The sequence below is a fragment of the Tursiops truncatus genome, chromosome 12 (genome assembly GCF_011762595.2).
Source record: "Tursiops truncatus isolate mTurTru1 chromosome 12, mTurTru1.mat.Y, whole genome shotgun sequence".
In the NCBI taxonomy this organism is placed as follows: Eukaryota; Metazoa; Chordata; class Mammalia; order Artiodactyla; family Delphinidae; genus Tursiops; species Tursiops truncatus.
This window is the reverse complement of record NC_047045.1, coordinates 80,473,330-80,493,638: the sequence shown is the minus strand read 5'-3', so window position 1 is coordinate 80,493,638 and position 20,309 is coordinate 80,473,330. Positions and strand designations below refer to the sequence as shown.

Sequence of the window (20,309 nt, the reverse complement as noted above, 5' to 3'; positions counted from 1 at the left end):
AAGTGGGGGGGGGGTTTGGTTTGTGTTTGGCCTTTTTGTAGGTCTATTTTTTAAAATAGATTCTACACCTCCAGGTTTAAACAAATACCATATGGTTGCTTCCTTGCTAAGTTATTTTTCGAAAAATGTTAACTGCAATGTTGGCAGTTCTTCATTAAACATTATTCTTAAAACATAAACAAACAGCTCTACCAATCCTCCATCAAGAGACAGACTTCAGAAGCTTGTACAAAAGTAAATTCCGCCTCCTTCTGACTGACAATGACCCCCAATTAATTAAAGGTAATTAATTACATTTAATTACCTTAAATGTAAATGGATTAAATGCCCCAACCAAAAGACACAGACTGGCTGAATGGATACAAAAACAAGACCCATATATATGCTGTCTACAAGAGACCCACTTCAGACCTAGGGACACATACAGACTGAAAGTGAAGGGATGGAAAAAGATATTCCATGCAAATGGAAATCAAAAGAAAGCTGGAGTAACAATACTCGTATCAGATAAAATAGACTTTAAAATAAGGACTATTACAAGAGACAAAGAAGGACACTACATAATGATCAAAGGACCAATCCAAGAAGAAGGTAAAACAATTATAAATGTTTATGCACCCAGCAGAGGAGCACCTCGATACACAAGGCAAATGCTAACAACCATGAAAGGAGAAATCGACAGTAACACAATAATAGTAGGGGACTTTAACACCCCACTTACACCAATGAACAGATTATCCAAACAGAAAATAAATAAGGAAACACAAGCTTTAAATGACACAATAGATCAGATAGGTCTAATTGATATTTATAGAACATTCCACCCAAAACTGGCAGAATACACTTTCTTCTCAAGCGCACATGGAACATTCTCCAGGACAGATCACATCTTGGGTCACAAATCAAGCCTCGGAAAATTTAAGAAAATGGAAACCATATCAAGCATCTTTTCTGACTACAATGCTATGAGACTGGAAATCAGTTACAGGGAAAAAAAAACCTGTAAAAAACACAAATACACAGAAGCTAAACAGTGCACTACTAAATAACCAAGAGATCATTGAAGAAATTAAAGAAGAAATTAAAAAAAACATAGAAACCAATGACAACGAAAACACGATGACCCAAAACCTATGGAACGCAGCAAAAGCAGTTCTAAGAGGGAAGTTTACAGCAATTCAATCTCACCTTAAGAAACAAGAAAAAATCTCAAATAAACAATCTAACCAAAAAAAAAAAAAAATCTAACCCTACACTTAAAACAACTAGAGAAAGAAGAACAAAGAAAACCCAAAGTCAGTAGAAGGAAAGAAATCATAAAGATTAGAGCAGAAATAAATGAAATAGAAACAAAGAAAACAATAGCAAAGATCAATAAAACTAAAAGCTGGTTCCTTGAGAAGATAAACAAAATTGATAAACCCTTAGCCAGACTCATCAAGAAAAAAAGGGAGAGGACGCAAATCAATAAAATTAGAAATGAAAATGGAGAAATCACAACTGACACCGCAGAAATACAAAGGATTATAAGAGACTACTACAAACAACTATATGCCAATAAACTGGACACCCACGAAGAAATGGACAAATTCTTGGAAAGGTACAATTTTCCAACACTGAACCAGGAAGAATTAGAAACTATAAACAGACCTATCACAAGTAATGAAATTGAAACCGTAATTAAAAATCTTCCAACAAACAAAAGTCCAGGACCAAGATGGCTTCACAGCCGAATTCTATCAAACATTTAGAGAAGAGCTAACACCGATCCTTCCCAAATTCTTCCAAAAAATTGCAGAGGGAAAAACACTCCCAAATTCGTTCTATGAAGCCACCATCATCTTGATACCAAAACCAGAACAAGATATCACAAAAAAAAGAAAATCAGATAACAATATCACTGATGAACATAGATGCCAAAATCCTGAACAAAATACTAGCAAACAGGGCTTCCCTGGTGGCACAGTGGTTGAGAATCTGCCTGCCAATGCAGGGACATGGGTTCGGGCCCTGGCCTGGGAAGATCCCACATGCCGCGGAGCAACTAAGCCTGTGAGCCACGACTACTGAGCCTGCACGTCTGGAGCCTGTGCTCCGCAACAAGAGAGGCCGCGACAATGAGAGGCCCACGCACCGCGATGAAGAGTGGCTCCTGCTCGCTGCAACTAGAGAAAGCCCTCGAACAGAAACGAAGACCCAACACAGCCAAAAATAAAATAAATAAATAAATAAATAAAAATAAAAAACTAACAAATAGAATCCAACAACACATTAAAAGGATCATACACCATAATCAAGTGGGATTTATCCCATAGATGCAAGGATTCTTCAATATATGCAAATCAATCAATGTGATACACCACATTAACAAATTAAGGAATAAAAACCACATGATCATAGAATTACCGTATGACCCAGCAATTCCACTACTGGGCATATACCCTGAGAAAACCATAATTCAAAAAGACACATGCACCCCAATGTTCACTGCAGCACTATTTACAACAGCCAGCTCACAGAAGCAACCAAAATCCCATCCACAGACAAATGGATAAAGAAGATGTGGTACATATATACAACGGAATATTACTCAGCCATAAAAAAGGAACGAAATTGGGTCATTTTTAGAGACATGGATGGATCCAGAGACTGTCATACAGAATGAAGTAAGTCAGAAAGAGAAAAACAAATATCGTATATTAACGCATATATGTGGGACTTAGAAAAATGGTACAGATGAACTGGTTTGCAGGGCAGAAACAGAGACACAGATGTAGAGGACAAATGCATAAACACCAAGGGCGGAAAGTGGTGGAGTGGGGTGGTGGTGTTGGTGTTGGGATGAATTGGGAGATTGGGATTGACATATATATATACCAATATGTATAAAATAGATAACTAATAAGAACCTGCAGTATAAATAAATAAATAAAGATAAAATTCAAAAATTCACCAAAAAACCCCCATATGATCACCTCGATAGATGCAGAAAAAGCTTTTGACAAAATCCAGCACCCATTTATGATAAAAACCCTCCAGAAAATGGGCATAGAGGGAACCTACCTCAACATAATAAAGGCCATATATGACAAACCCACAGCCAACATCATTCTCAATGGTGAAAAACTGAAACCATTTCCTCTAAGATCAGGAACAAGACAAGGCTGCCCACTCTCACTGCTATTATTCAACATAGTTTTGGAAGTTTTAGCCACAGCAATCAGAGAAGAAAAAGAAATAAAAGGAATCCAAATCAGAAAAGAAGAAGCAAAACTGTCACTGTTTGCAGATGACATGATACTATACATAGAGAACCCTAAAGATGCTACCAGAAAACTACTAGAGCTAATCAATGAATGTGGTAAAGTAGCAGGATACAAAATTAATGCACAGAAATCTCTTGCATTCCTATACACTAGTGATGAAAAATCTGAAAGAGAAATTAAGGAAACACTCCCATTTACCACTGCAACAAAAAGAATAAAATACCTAGGAACAAACCTGCCTAAGGAGGCAAAGACTTGTACTCAGAAAACTATAAAACACTGATGAAACAAATCAAAGATGACATAAACAGATGGAGAAATATATCATGTTCTTGGATTGGAAGAATCAATATTGTGAAAATGACTATACTACCCAAAGCAACCTTCAGATTCAATGCAACCCCTATCAAACCACCAATGGCATTATTCACAGAATTAGAACAAAAAATCTTACCATTCGTATGGAAATACAAAAGACCCCAAATAGCCAAAGCACTCCTGAGAAAGAAAAACGGAGTTGGAGGAATCAGCCTCCCCGACTTCAAACTATACCACAAAGCTACAGTAATCAAGACAGTATGGTACTGGCACAAAAACAAATATAGATCAATGGTACAAGATAGAATGCCCAGAGATAAACCCACACACATATGGGCACCTAATTTATGACAAGGGAGGCAAGAACATACAGAAAGGACAGCCTCTTCAATAAGTGGTGTGGGAAAAAACTGGACAGCTACATGTAAAAGAATGAAATTAGAACACTCCCTAACACCATACACAAAAATAAACTCCAAATGGATTAAAGACCTAAATGGACACTATAAAACTCTTAGAGGAAAACACAGGAAAAACACTCTTTGACATAAACCACAGCAAGATCTTTTTTGACCCACCTCCTAGAGTAATGGAAATAAAAACAAAAATAAACAAATGGGACTTAATTAAATTTAAAAGCTTTTGCAAAGCAAAGGAAACCATAAACAAGACAAAAAGAAAGACAACCCTCAGAATGGGAGAAGAAATTTGCAAATGCAACAAACAAAGGATTAATCTCCAAAATATACAAATGGCACATGCAGCTCAATATGAAAAAACCAAACAATCCAGTTAAAAAGTGGGCAGAAGACCTAAACAGGCATTTCACCAAAGAAGACATACCGATGGCCAAGAGGCACATGAAAAGATGCTCAACATCACTAATTATTAGAGAAATGCAAATCAAAACTACAATGAGGTATCACCTCACGCCAGTCAGAATGGCCATTATCAAAAAAGCTAGAAACAATAAATGCTGGAGAGGGTGTGGTGAAAAGGGAACTCTCCTGCACTGTTGGTGGGAATGTAAATTGATACAACCACTATGTTAAACAGTATGGAGGTTCCTTAAAAAACTAAAAACAGAACTAGCATATGACCCAGCAATCCCACTACTGGGCATATACCCTGAGAAAACCATAATTCAAAAAGAGACATGCACCACAATGTTCACTGCAGCACTATTTCCAATAGCCAGGACACAGAAGCAACCTAAATGCCCATCGACAGATGAATGGATAAAGAAGATGTGGCACATATATACAATGGAATATGACTCAGCCATAAAAAGGAATAAAGCTGAGTTATTTGTTGTGAGGTAGATGGACCTAGAGTCTGTCATACAGAGTGAATTCAGTCAGAAAGAGAAAAAACAAATACCATATGCTAACACGGATATATGGAATCTTAAAAAAAAACAAAAAAAATGGTACTGATGAACCTAGTTGCAGGGCAGAAATAAAGAGGGAGACATAGAGAATGGACCTGAGGACGTGGGGTGGGAGGGGAAACCTGGGGCGAAACGAGAGTGGCATTGACATATACACACTACCGAATGTAAAATAGTTAGCTAGTGGGAAGCAGCAGCATAGCACAGGGGGATCGGCTCGGTGCTTTGCCATGACCTGGGAGGGTGGGAGGGAGGCTCAAGAGGGAGGGGATATGGGGACATGTGTATGCATATGCCTGATTCACTTTGTTGTACAACAGAAACTAACACAGTATTGTGAAGCAATTATACTCTGATAGAGATCTAGTTAAAAAAGAAAAAAGACTGACAAATACTCAACCATCAGAAAAAGATACTCCTGACAAAATGAAAACATGGCAAACGGAAAAGGACTGTAATGTAAATGTATTAAAACCTTCAAAGAGATACAAAAGAAAAATAACCACCCCCCAATTTTTGGAACCAAAATCAGTCAGATAATGGATCAAGAGGTAGATGTGAAAACAAAGGTCTACTGGAAATCCTGGAAATGAAAAAAAAAAAAGGTCTTGATTAAAAACTCAGTAGATGAGTGAAACTCAACACCAGGCACAAAGAGAAAACTAGTAAACTGAAGTTTGCTCGGAGTGGAGAAAAAGAGATAAAGTACATACAGAGAAGTTAAGTAACACAACAGGGAGACAGAGAAACACATCTAACAGTATTTCCAGAAATGAAGCTGGAAGGAATGGTGGGAAGCAGTGCTAGAAATAGTGCCAAAAATTTTCCAGAATTGAAGACATGAATCTTGATACTGAAAGCCCACAGTGAGTGCCAAGCAGACTGGATAAAAATAAATCTCCTAGATGAATTGTAGTGAGGCTGAAAAACTCAAAGAAAAAAAGGAATCTTGAAAAACAGATTGAAAAACCATGGGGAAAAAAACAAAGAGTTACAAGAGTGATAATTAGACTGGCAGCAGACTTCTCAATAACAACAATAAATTTTATGTAGAAAGCAATAAATTCATATTTTCGGTTTTGAGGGAAAACCATTGTTAACCTAGAATCTGTAAGGAGGAAGAGTGAGAATGAAATAAAGATTTTTTTTTTAATGAAACATGAAGACTCAGTTTACCTTCTACAGACAGTTTCTACAAAAACTAATAAAGAATATACATTCAACAAAAATAATTTTAAAAACTGAAAGGTAATACAAGAAGCTGAGAGAGAAAATAAAAGATTTATTTTAGGTTTCATAACTAATTAATGGCTGAGACAAATAAGAACCCTGGAATGTTGACTGCCAGTTTAGTATTCTTTCCTCTCAACTAACTCTCTGCCTCTTAATTTTTCAGTTCTAAAAACCCCAAGTTGACAGCTCCTAAATACGAGCAAAATACTTTTCACAACGTTCAGATTCTTATTTCTCCTTTTCTAAATTTAAAAACTTCCCTGGAGCATAATTATAAGGAGGAGGAATTCCAAAAGAAGTTATTTACTAGTCATTTAACTTTCTCTGCATTTCCTTGGTCAAATTACCTGGCCCTTAACAATTCATTCCATTTCCTCTATATTTAACACAAAATCATGATTTTTTTCACCTAATTCTAAAATGTGAAGTTTTGATAAATAGTTCATAATTGTCTTTGATTTGTATGCAAATGAAGAGAAATTCTGTCTATGTTGCATGTTCCTTTTAATATGACCCTAATTATTTTGCTATTTTAATATGCATTTATTAAAGTGGGTTTTGCAAATACCAACTGTGTACTGACTTAATGAAAACAAAACACACGTGACTATCATATCCTTAATTCAAAGGGAAATAGGAGTTGAAATAACAATAGTTAAAAATCTAGCTGGCACTCTAGGTGAATAAAAAAATAGATGCCCTCAAAGACGTAACAGCACTTCACATATAAACATCTGTTCCTGTGCGCAATCCTTGGTACATTCACACACTCCCTAATAAAGTCATCCCACAATCTCCACATCTGGACCCCAGAGCAATTGTCTGCCTATTTTAGGCTCTGTAAATCACTCACAACCTTGTACAGACAGCCATTAAGAGGAGGGTCAATAGTTTTTCATGTGATAAAACAGGCAATAAAGGGAGTATTAATTTCAAAAGCGTATAGCTGGAAAACACACCCTGAACCTAATACAGAGACTGTGACACTGAATCTGACTTGAAGATTCACTTCAAGACACTTTCTGTGTACCGGCTCAGTGCAGATATAGACAATCTTCAACCCCAGGCAACGAGACCTCAGAGAAGTATAAAAACAATTATGAAAATCCCTCAATGTTGGCAAGTCAGGCCTGGGCAGACACCAAGTGCTGTCCGTCTGCCGTGCCGTTAGTGACTACAACAGCATCAGACCGCATGGGAACAAGCTTGGTGTTTCCTATAAAGGATCACTTGGCAGGACACACTGGAAGCCAGTCTGTGGTCAGAGTCAGTACAAATAACCAAAAGAGTGTGTGTTCATATCCCTGGGCAAGAGCTGATGCTACTCAACCGTTATTTTTAGACACAGGACAGTTATGCAACAGCACTATTTCAATGATGCTATGGGACCTTCTCTGTGGAAACCAACAAAACTAATCTCAAACCAATCTTTCAACTACCAGAGAAGTTTTCAAAGCTGCAGAGCTTGAATATTCTTGAGGCAAAACCAATAAGCCACCTAAAACTTTTATGTTGATGACTGAGAAATGTTCTAAGCTATAAGGGGAGGTAGATGGAACAGACAGACTCATCTATAAGTTAACCTCTAAAATCAGGAGGAAGTTGGTATTATTTGGAGGAGTACACACTCTTTGTTAGAAAGAAAAGATGCAATGAACATGGAAGTGGTGAGAGACAGCAGCTCTCCATGTGCCACGAGACTTCCCTTCAGGGAGAAAAACTCACATTTTACTCCATACGTTTATAAAGCATCCAGGTTTTTACAGTGAGAATGTACACGTATTAATTTCAAAAAGAAAATAAGCCACTTGCACCTCTAAAAGTCAGAAACACTTAAAAAGCTAACAGATTTGAGGAACAAGCTATAAGATAGGGATTTACTTCTAATTAAATGAAATATAACACTAATCCACCACTTCAGAAAAAGCTAAGGAAAAGCCAAACAGTCTGGCACATTGATCAAATAGGCTTTTAAGGTTCTCTTTCAGGGATGCATCTCTCTCAATGCTAAGGAGCAACACATGCTATTTCTAAACAGTGAAAAACACTCTACTCATAGGTTTTTAAAAGAAAAAAACGTCATGAAACAAACTACAATTAAACACCGCTCTGTTCAAGTCATCAGCGGGTGTGGACACACCCCTGGCAGCAACAGCCCCTCCTGACACTTCTCTGCTCCCAACTCCAACAGCCCCAACCCACTGAGAGGGAAAGGAAAGACCCCACGGCGACAGCACCAAGGATGAGGAGAGGGAAAATGGAACGGCGCTGCTGCAGGGCGCCTGGATCTGCCAGAAGTGACTGCATATTAACTTTAAGTATACTGTGACAAATCCAAAAATGAACGTTATAATCCTTAGAGCAACCACTTAAAAAAAAAAAACCCAAATATACAGCAAAGAAACAACTGAAAACCACAAGTTAAAAGAACATAGGAAAACATTCTGGTTAACACAAAAGGCGACAGGAAAGGAGGATCAGAAGAATCGAAAAAGGAGGTAAGACAAATAGAAAAATAGCAGCCCTAAGTCCGACTGTACCGATAATTCCATTAAATGTAATTCTGCAACATAAATGCAGTCACAGGCTAATTTCTGATGGGAAAATGACAACATGGGCTGCATCTTTTGCTAGACTTCTTTATCGGGGAGGGAGTCACTTGCTCAGAGCCTATTTGACCTGCTAAGAGCCTGTGAGAGGGTATTCTTCTAATCTTCCATCTTCCAGCATTCAGTACATGTATGAGCAGCAAACATCTGTAAAATAAATATTACTGGATGTCTTTCTTCCCCTTCCACCTAATGTTCTGGTTATTGCTACTCACTCATTTTGTAACAGGACCCAATTCTTTATAAATGTCACATCTTTGTTGCTGCCACTGCAGGCCAACCATATTTTTAAATCAATCTTCTACATCACTCAGAAAAATAGCATCAACTTGGAAGAATGATTCTTAAGGCATATGCTATATAATAAGAATCCTCTTGGGCAGACACTAATAATCTCATTAGAGGCTGCAAACCCCGAAGAAGGTGAATTAAGGGTCTGTCAGTTCTTGTAGGTTTCTGTTTCCCTTGGACCCTGTCAAGCACTCCAAGATGGACAAATGGACACCAAGAATGACAAGGGTGCACAGGAACAAAACACAGAGCTGCTCCCCAACCGGCATGAAGACTGTAATTCCTGTTATGTATGATTACCCTAACCTCACACTTTTTGAGGAAAAGGGGGCAGGGCACAAAAAAGCTTCAATTGCTTTAGTTTACCAAAATCACAACGGTAACTTTAACCCTTAGTCCAGTGGAGCCAAATAATCAGCGAGTCCCCAGGGCCAGATGAAATGAAGCAAAGGACAAGAACTGGATAGAAACCAAAAGGTAATCTGTCGGGGCCAGGCCCACAGAGCAGCTCATCACATAATAAGCAAAAGTATAAACCTTCTGTGTCAAGGTCTATTTAACTGAGAAGAGAGGACAAATTCTGGGCATTTAAAACTTTTTAACTTACCAGTTAAAGATCGTATTATCTGCCTTTGATATACCTATGAAGGAACAGAGCAATAATTACCAAAGAAAGATGTTTTTTCTTTTAAAAGAAGAGGGAGTATCTCCCCCAGTTCCATGGGCATGCACCTCCTCTGTAAACCGTGAGACACCCATTTTCTCTCAGTTTAGTTCTAGGTAAATGAGGGAGGGGAGGGCGGATGGCACAAACCTACACAAATAAAAACAATAAACTGGGGCAGAATCTTCCTATGAAAAGCTATGTTATAACACAAGCACACCACATCTTACTCCTAATTTAACACCAGAGCAGCTGAACTGAAGAGGAACGTGCACGTATGAACCCAGCTCCGACAGCTCAGACCAGCACCCGCTTCCAGCCTGGCCAGGCCCTCCCAGGCCCCAGCCAACACCAGTTGCCTGTCTCCTCACATCCCTTGCAAGGGCCGTGGGCTGGCATCACTTGTTCTCCATTCTTCAATTAGGGAACCCCCTCATTGCCTATCAAGACCCAGCTCAAATGTCCTGCTTTTGAAAGTGTTCTCTGACATCATCAGAGATGATGCCTCAGTTATCACAGTGCTTTAGTCCTTCACTTACTTAGAATTTTTCACGGTTTGTATATTACTAGCCTACAAGCATGTCTTCTGCTGTCAAGTAAGAGCCCTGTGAGTACAGAACCATTTCTCATACAGGCCTTTTTTTTTTTTTAACATCTTTATTGGAGTATAATTGCTTTACAATGGTGTGTTAGTTTCTGCTTTATAACAAAGTGAATCAGTTATACATATACATATGTTCCCATATCTCTTCCCTCTTGTGTCTCCCTCCCTCCCACCCTCCCTATTCCACCCCTCCAGGCGCTCACAAAGCACCGAGCGGATATCCCTGTGCCATGTGGCTGCTTCCCACTAGCTATCTACCTTACGTTTGGTAGTGTATATATGTCCATGCCACTCTCTCACCCTGTCACAGCTCACCCTTCCCCCTCCCCATATCCTCAAGTGCATTCTCTAGTAGGTCTGTGACATAAATCACAGCAAGATCCTTTTTGACCCACTTCCTAGAGAAATGGAAATAAAAACAAAAATAAACAAATGGGACCTAATGAAACTCAAAAGCTTTTGCACAGCAAAGGAAACCATAAACAAGACCAAAAGACAACCCTCAGAATGGGAGAAAATATTTGCAAATGAAGCAACGGACAAAGGATTAATCTCCAAAATTTACAAGCAGCTCATGCAGCTCAATAACAAAAAAACAAACAACCCAATCCAAAAATGGGCAGAAGACCTAAATAGACATTTCTCCAAAGAAGATATACAGATTGCCAACAAACACATGAAAGAATGCTCAACATCATTAATCATTAGAGAAACACAGGCCTTTTTATACCCTTTGCTAAGGACGTGTTGACTAGCCTTACAGAGGACACTGGTTTTACTGCAAGAACCAGTAAGTTCATTTGTTATTCCTTGTTAGAATGACACTGAGAAAGTCTTCACCCTCAAGTTCTCTTTGTAAAACAGGTGCTAACTGCCTAATAAGTAAGGCATAAGTCCATGTGAGTCAGCGAGTTTTTCCCAAATGGACCAACTCAATTAAATAAAGTGACATCATCACGAGGATTGATGGATTCAGATTTTTTAAATTAATAAAATACCTTCGTAGGGCAAGGGTAGAGCATTCTGAGCACAATTCTGACACAATGATGACAAAGCACACTTAAAATTTACACGAAGAATCACTTTTGCCTCAAAGAAGAGTTCATACAGCTCTATCATTATCTTATTTAAACAGAGTCTTTAGTTTAAAAAATTGTCAGAGTTTCTCAGACACAATCGCTCTCCGCTCCCCCGCCTGTGCCCCCCATGCTGTTCTGAGGAGGAGACTCTGAGAAACAGGTCTTTGGGTGGCATAGGAAAGGCGGAAAGGCTGAAAGTCAAGGTCTTCTCTGGACTTACAACAACATTAAAAACTAACATTTGCGTGGTGCTTTACATTTTTCAAAGCATTTTGCTTAAACCCTCTTAATTAATGCCCAGGGCATTCAAATGTGGTGGGCGGGACAGACATAATCACGACCCAGCTCCCAGAGGTGAACACTAGATGCAGAAGGTGAAGTGATATGCCCAACCTCACCTCCTCGCTTACACTGGATCTTTAGAAGCCCATGCTTTCTGAATTTAGCACATAACTGAGGTCCTAAGTTTTACAAAGGAATCAAGAGGTTACAGTCCAGTAAGAAGCAAAGGTGGACGTGAAAGCTCTCCTCCTTGCTTCACCCAATGAACTCAGCAACTGGAAAAGGCCAGGCACGTGGGAGTCCCTGGTAAAACTGGGCCATGCAGCGCTCACAGCAGGGCAGGGCCAGGCCTCGAACCAGAGAAACATCTTTGGTTCCAGAAAACATTTCCTTTTCTGGGCACAGGATCACAGAGAAAGGTGGAGCTCTCCTGCCAGTAACAACAGCAGCAGAAACCACAGCACTTTCTCCACTAAGCTGATGGAATTGCTGGCATCTGGGGTCCTGTGAGCTTGTCGTGGTCATGGCTACATAGGATCTCAGAGGTGCTTTATACACCAACATGGGTCCTGGGAAAGAGAATGTTCTCAGGGTGGTCCTCCAACCGGAAGCTAAGGTTTGCATTTCAAACGCCTGTTAGAAGACAGCACAGGTGACTCTCACCTGATGGCTCAGCTTTAAGCCTGACATAAGCCCTCTGCCAACTCTGCCAGGGAACACCAACTGCTACTCCTTCAGCCTATTTTCATTAAAGAAAGCATATTCTTGGGGCATGAGGGGCAGTGTTGAAGGTGGTCAAAGTGAACCTTCACTTTGGGAGATCTGATGCACAGCATGGTAACTATAGTTAAAAGCAGCACAGCACAGGGAGATCAGCTCGGTGCTTTGTGACCACCTAGAGGGGTGGGATAGGGAGGGTGGGAGGGAGACGCAAGAGGGAGGGGATATGGGGATATACGTATGCATATGGCTGATTCACTTTGTTGTACTACAGAAACTAACACACCATTGTGAAGCAATTATACTCCAATAAAGATGTATTAAAAAACAAAAACTGTGTTGTACATTTGAAAGTTGTTAAGTGAGTAGATCTTAAAAGTTCTCACCACCAAAAAAAGCCCTGTAACTACGTGAGGTGAATGACATGTTCGCTAATCTTAGTGTCGTAATCATTTCACAATATATACATGAAACCAGCACATTATATACCTTAAACTCAATACACATGTCAATTATATCTCAATAAAGCTGGGGGTCGAGGAAGAGCATACTCTCCTCAGGCAAAAAAAAGGTTCTCATTTCTAGTCAAACAAAACCTTTATTCGGAGAGGCACAAAGTCAATTACAAACACGACCCCTACCAGTCTCACGTCCAGTGCACGGTGGTCACAGATGGGGAGGGGGCAAAGGGCCCAGGACAGGCCCTCCTGGACGGGCGCCGGGGCTGCAGACAGAGATGACCTTCTGCAGCACGTAAGGCAATGCCCCTTAGGAACCAGATTAAAGGGAATGTTAATCTGGCTACCTAGTCACCTTGTGTCTTAGCGAGAGAAACCTGTGTTTCTGAAGGGCTGGGCACGGCGGGAGAAACGACAGCCCGTCCAATCCGAATCCCGGCAGTTTCTAATCTGCAGGCTTAGCTCCTCTCAGCAGCCCTGCGCTCCTCCGGGGTCACGTGCCGCTCCCGCTTCCTAGGCACCTATTCCAAAGCTGCTCCACGCCCCTTCAGCCGGCTGCTCCACCCTGCTCCCCAAGAGGAAACGGGTCCATCTGCATCCAACCTCCGCTCTCCTAATGCACCCCACCCATTCACTCAGCCCCCAGACGACCACTGACCTGCTTTCTGACACTACAAATTGGACCTGTCTCTGCTACACTTTCACATAAATGGAATCACGCACTATGCATGCAGTTATCTGTGTCTGGCTTCTTTCACTCAGTATAATGTTCCTGAGATTCATCCATGTTGTTGTGTGTATAAATTTGAACCTGAATTTTTAATACATATCCTACCTGATCCTCAAATGCAACACGTCCCAAAATGAAGTCTACATTGTTTATCTCAGTCAATCACATCCATTTATAAATTTGGGAGTCATCCTGGGTTCCACCCTACTTGCCATCCACATCAAACCTGTCAGCAACCCCGTAATTTGATCTCCTCCATTCTTTCAAATTTGCCCTCTTCATTCCCACTGCCATGGCCTGAGCACCCCGTTGTGCCTAGATCCCTGCAGGAGCCCGAAGTCCCAGCCCCCAGTGCCTCTTCTCCTGCAGTTCAGAACCTACGCTGCACAAACAGAGCTTGCGTAAACGCAAATGCTTCCATCCTTCAGCTGCATCCCGCCGTCAACGGGACGACATGATCCCTCACTCGGTACACAAGGTCCCACCTCGTCCGCTTCCTCTCATGCTACACTGACTCTTGGACAAATGAGTCTCCTCACAAACCTCTGTTTACCCTTCAAAACTGTTTATAGTTCATCTGGTCTGAACCGTCCCCTGAAGACTTCCCTCACATTCTCCTCACAGCTTCCAACACCTCGTACACACCTCTACCCAACTACTTCACTGTATGGAAATTTTTACTTGTACTTGACAATGAGCATCTTGAGGACAAATATTTTATCCTTTATTCACACTTGTCGACAAGTGGCCTCAACAACTATTTTGGGTTTTTTTTTAATAAGCCGTGAAACAAGAAAAAACTGACACTCTACTAAGCCTGCCCATTAGACACACTCCAAATCTGTCAGAGGACAGAGTTTTGTACCTGGTCACGGTGATACCAGTCAGCAAACACGGTAACAGAAAATGTTGGTACCAGAGCACGCACCCATGGTCGCACTTGCTCAGTGATGCTGTCATGCAGTTGGACATTCTCCAGATGCCTTAGAGATGAACTAAAACACGTTAAAACACATAAAAGTTACTCACACTTTAGCTTCCAGCCTCATTAGTTCACTCGTTCTTTCTGCCAACTAACAATTATTAAATACCTTTTTCCGAGAAGAAGTGCAAATACTGGGGGAAATGAAGACATAACAATCGTCTAATAAAATCCCTAATACACAGTGGATGTATAATTACCCCCCAAATTCCAAAGGTGCTCCTTAGCAAAGAGTGGTGGTGGAGAACCCTGATGGGCATTCAGGGTAAGGACGCAGCATCTTCTGGGTCAACGGAAATGCTCCCTGAAGATTCCGGAGCCTGTTCCCACAGCGACCACTGAAGCTACTTCAGAGAGGATGCTGTTCTCTGACATCCTTAACCAGTGCCCACACTAACAAACACACAAAAAAACAAACAAAAAACACTTGAGAGAATCTCAAAGTCAAAGGCTTTACTTGGGAGGTTTTTATTGTCAGAGAATTCATAGTATTTCAACCTCCAGGAAAAAAAAGAAACGTTAGGGACTTTAAGAATGATCTATTCTCAGAGATCTAAAATTTAAAGACAGAAGATACAAGTAGTACTGTATTTGAAGATATCAACTAAAAAGCAATCCAGCAATTTAACACTCTCATTACCTGTCTCTCCACAAACAGCACCCAATAAAAGAGATGTCTGAACTAATTAAAGAAGATGTAAACTTATAGCTGGAAGTTGGAAAGGTATTTTCAGGTAGAGTAAAAAAAAGAACACATTGAGAATTTTACTACGCAGACTGCTTTCAATTTATGAAGAGCATGTACTAAAATATATATACATACTGAATATGTTTATTGTTCTATGGCTCCAAATTTTTGAGAAATTATACATAGCTATAGGACTGAAATGAAATTGTAAAGCAATTATAATTTGCAGTAAGAGCAATTTGGGGGAATTACCTTAAAGTAGGACATAAGCAATCTATTTAAAGAAAATTATAAAACTCTAATGGGAGATAAAGACAAATGGAGAGATACTGGAGGATTCTAACTGGAATTCTAAATACAGCAATAGAGACATGGCCCCATTTAATACACAGGTTTAAAGCATTATCAAACGCGATGAAAACTACTGGCAGAGCCACGGGAGGTGGGAATGAAAGAAGCAGATGCATTACTGGAGCCAAGCCGTCTGGGAGGCAGACAGACCACACACCACAGATCAACATCAATCCCATGTAAAAATTTCTGGCTGGCTCATCCTTACTTGGGTTTGAGGCCCATTTTTTTTTCATAACTAGAACCTGCTCTCTGCAGCCCTGACAATCATGAATTTTTTTTAAATGACAGTAAAATTTGTCAGAAAAATTAAGTTGGCACAAATACAAAAGAACATTTTGAAAGGAAAAATATCTTATTTGCCTTTCCTTTGTTATTTAAATCATGGTAAATATTTAGAAGGGATTTACGTATTTATTTTAAAACAAAGTTAAATGTGATTGTTAGAGACATGAAGGGTGTGATTAAAGACAAAATCTTTTTTTAATTTAAAAAATATTTTAGGGACCCCCCTGGTGACACAGTGGTTAAGAATCTGCCTGCCAATGCAAGGGACACAGGTTTGAGCCCTGGTCCGGGAAGATCCCACATGCCACAGAGCAGCTGGGCCCATGTGCCACAACTACTGAGCCTGCGCTTTAGAGCCCGCAAGCCACAACTACCAAAGCCCGCAAGCCACAACTACTGAAGCCCGTGTGCCACAACTACTGAGCTCACGTGCCACAACTACTAAAGCCCACGCACCTAGAGCCCATGCTTCACAACAAGAGAAGCCACCGCAGTAAGAAGCCTGCACACTGCAACAAAGAGTAGCCCCCGCTCAACGCAATTAGAGAAACCCGTGTGCAGCAGTGAAGACGCAATGCAGCCATAAATAAATAAATAACTTTTTAAATAAAAAAAATTAAATTAAATTAAAATAAAAATATTTTAATGGCTCTTGGTCCCATATTGAACTCGAGTTGGAAGAGGTGAGTCTGGTCTCAAAATGGAGGGTCATGATCCAAAGGAACCAGAACAGTTGAGAAAACTGTTTATTGGTGGTCTGAGCTTTGAAACTACAGATGATAGCTTAAGAGAACATTTTGAGAAATGGGGCACACTTACAGATTGTGTGGTGATGAGACACCCCCAAACAAAACGTTCCAGGGGCTTTGGTTTTGTTACTTACTCTTGTGTTGAAGAGGTGGATGCAGCAATGTGTGCTCGACCACACAAGGTTGATGGGCATGTAGTGGAACCAAAGAGAGCTGTTTCTAGAGAGGATTCTGTAAAGCCTGGTGCCCATCTAACAGTGAAGAAAATTTTTGTTGGTGGTATTAAAGAAGATACAGAAGAATATAATTTGAGAGACTACTTTGAAAAGTATGGCAAGATTGAAACCATAGAAGTTATGGAAGACAGGCAGAGTGGGAAAAAGAGAGGATTTGCTTTTGTAACTTTTGATGATCATGATACAGTTGATAAAATTGTTGTTCAGAAATACCACACTATTAATGGGCATAATTGTGAAGTGAAAAAGGCCCTTCCTAAACAAGAAATGCAGTCTGCTGGATCACAAAGAGGTCGTGGAGGTGGATCTGGCAACTTTATGCGTCGTGGAGGAAACTTTGGAGGTGGTGGAGGTAACTCTGGCCGTGGTGGAAACTTTGGTGGAAGAGGAGGGTATGGTGGTGGAGGTGGTGGCAGCAGAGGTAGTTATGGAGGAGGTGATGGTGGATATAATGGATTTGGAGGCGACGGTGGTAACTATGGCGGTGGTCCTGGTTACAGTAGTAGAGGAGGCTATGGTGGTGGTGGACCAGGATATGGAAACCAAGGTGGTGGATATGGTGGCGGTGGTGGAGGATATGATGGTTACAATGAAGGAGGAAATTTTGGAGGTAACTATGGTGGTGGTGGGAGCTATAATGATTTTGGAAATTATAGTGGACAACAGCAATCAAATTATGGACCCATGAAGGGGGGCAGTTTTGGTGGAAGAAGCTCGGGAAGTCCCTATGGTGGTGGTTATGGATCTGGTGGTGGAAGTGGTGGATATGGTAGCAGAAGGTTCTAAAAACTCAGAAGAAAAGGGCTACAGTTCTTAGCAGGAGAGAGAGCGAGGAGTTGTCAGGAAAGCTGCAGGTTACTTTGAGACAGTCGTCCCAAATGCATTAGAGGAACTGTAAAAATCTGCCACAGAAGGAACGATGATCCATAGTCAGAAAAGTTACTGCAGCTTAAACAGGAAACCCTTCTTGTTCAGGACTGTCATAGCCACAGTTTGCAAAAAGTGCAGCTATTGATTAATGCAATGTAGTGTCAATTAGATGTACATTCCTGAGGTCTTTTATCTGTTGTAGCTTTGTCTTTTTCTTTTTCTTTTCATTACATCAGGTATATTGCCCTGTAAATTGTGGTAGTGGTACCAGGAATAAAAAATTAAGGAATTTTTAACTTTTCCAAAAAAAAAAAAAAAAATTTTAATGGGTGGAGAAAAGTAATAAAATACAACATACAAAAATTCACTATATCTGAAAAGTTAAAGAATCAATATTAGTCCATATAGATGGCAAGTTGATATTATTGTTAAATTTCAACCTAATTAATAAATGAAAATATAAAACCCAAAACCATAATATAGTACTTTACCCCTTAGTTATCCAAAAAAAAAAAAAATTATGACTCCATATGATCTAGAACGTCTAGACTCCAGAAGTCTTAAAAAAAATCTGGTGTTCATCATTCTGCCAATCCTTCTGGAAAAAAATCTTGGAATATACAACAAAAATTTTAAATTACTCAAGTCATTAATCTTATTAATCTCACTTTTGAAACTGTATCTCCAGAAACTAATCCCAAAGGAACTTCTACAAAGAGTGTGTTAACACTATTTACTCTAAGGAAAACTTGAAAATATTTTTTAAATGCACCCAATGAGGAAATGATTAAACGAATCACAGTACAGCCATATGAAAAGATGTTACTTAATTATCACAAATGACAAAATTCAGCTGGGCCAACGCAAAGAATCCCTGAATTACACAGGGTAGCTAAGTCTGGGGGACCATAAATACCACACTAGGTCACAGTTATAAAAGAGAGCACATCTACCAAGAGTTCTTCCTAGGAAATGCCACCAGCACTTCCTCATCTCCTAAGAACACGACACGTGTGACCATAAGTTGTAAATGAAACAACACAGTTTTCAGCAGCCTTACTGTGACAGCTGTTAACAGCAGCCTTACTCTCACTACTGGTTCCCCCGAGCAGGTCGCTGAGCCTTCTCCACGCAGGAGCTGAAACTCACTAAGTTGTGCTCAGCCTGGGCCTCGAGAACAGACCCGACAGGGCGCTGAAGAAGTAGGTGTAAATGCCAGCGTGAGCACATCTGGGTCCACGGGGCTGAGCAGCAGGCCAAGACAGTGACAGAACCGGCCTAAGCAAGCATCCGTTCTTCACCTCTCTCTCAGGAGCCTATGTAAGTGCAAGCACGTGTGGCTCCGTACCAGAGAATGAGTCCATACCCCTGAGTTCTGTGACAGCCCCCAGACACAGTGGAAGACCACAACATAAAGTCATGCATATAGCCAGCCTTCCCAAATGACACTTTCGACATTTATATTCAGGGTTATGCTGTTTAAATGACCAACTGTTAGAAACAGCATCTCAGCAAGGAAAGGGGCCCTAGGTTTACTGTATAAAACATAAACGTTTGAATGAGAGAGCAAATCAAGAAGAACACCCAAGTATGAGTTTGCATTTGATGAGATAAACAATTTAGAGAACACTTCTAGATTCTTAATCAGGGAGGTAATATAATACAAATGTTCTGTCAGAAAAATCTAATCATAATAGGCAAGAAAGCTAGAGAAGGGATAACTCATGACTCAGTGGTCAGGACAGGCCTCTCTGAGGAAGCAACCTTAAACAAGGTGGAACCTAAGTGCAAGACAGCACTAAGCGGGCAGGCGGCGGACGTGGCTCAGCTCTGCCCCAGGGCTGTAGAGGGAGGTCAGCGGCAGGACTGCACCTCAGGAAGGCAGGAGGAAGCAGGCACTAAACAGGCAGATGGGTGACGGGATCACCTAACGCTCAGAAATGTGATTCTGGCCGCGTGTGGACTAAAGGGACGTCCGGAGGAGAAGCAGGTGAGCAGCTAGGTCAGCACAGTTCCAGAAGGGTTAGCAGCAGAATGAGAAGAAGTGACTGGATTAGGAATGTATGCACAACATTTCATATTTCGATATTTATAGCTATGTATATGTTAATGGATCATGCATTACTTTTTAAATGAGATGGTTCCCATATATATGAAATATGCAGATCTCTATTTTTCAATTATAATACAATAAAACGCAATGAACTAAAAAACTATACTTAACATAATATTTCTTTAATGATTCAGAAGACACTTTGGAATACTGTAATGCCTTAGGATCATATGATCAATATCAACGACCCTTGCAGTGCAGGAGAATAGGATTTCCAATTCGTTAAAAGCTATATAAACTATATTTTATTGTAATGGCTTATTTCAAAAAAAGGAAAACAAAAAATTATTTGCCAGAAGGAAAAAAAAAAACAAAAAAACTACCTGACATTTTTACATTCTGGAATTTCATAATGAACTTTATCTTGCACGTTTGCTACAGCTATGGT

At 40.2% G+C, this 20,309-nt stretch overlaps 1 protein-coding gene and 1 pseudogene across 8 annotated transcripts in view; one reads left to right on the top strand and one right to left on the bottom strand.

The window, feature by feature from the left end:
• Positions 1-20,309, bottom strand: part of TULP4 (TUB like protein 4) — a 228,503-nt gene that overhangs the window by 125,946 nt on the left and 82,248 nt on the right. The gene's annotated exons all lie outside the window — the stretch shown is intronic.
• Positions 16,635-18,104, top strand: LOC101337568 (heterogeneous nuclear ribonucleoprotein A3 pseudogene; annotated as a pseudogene).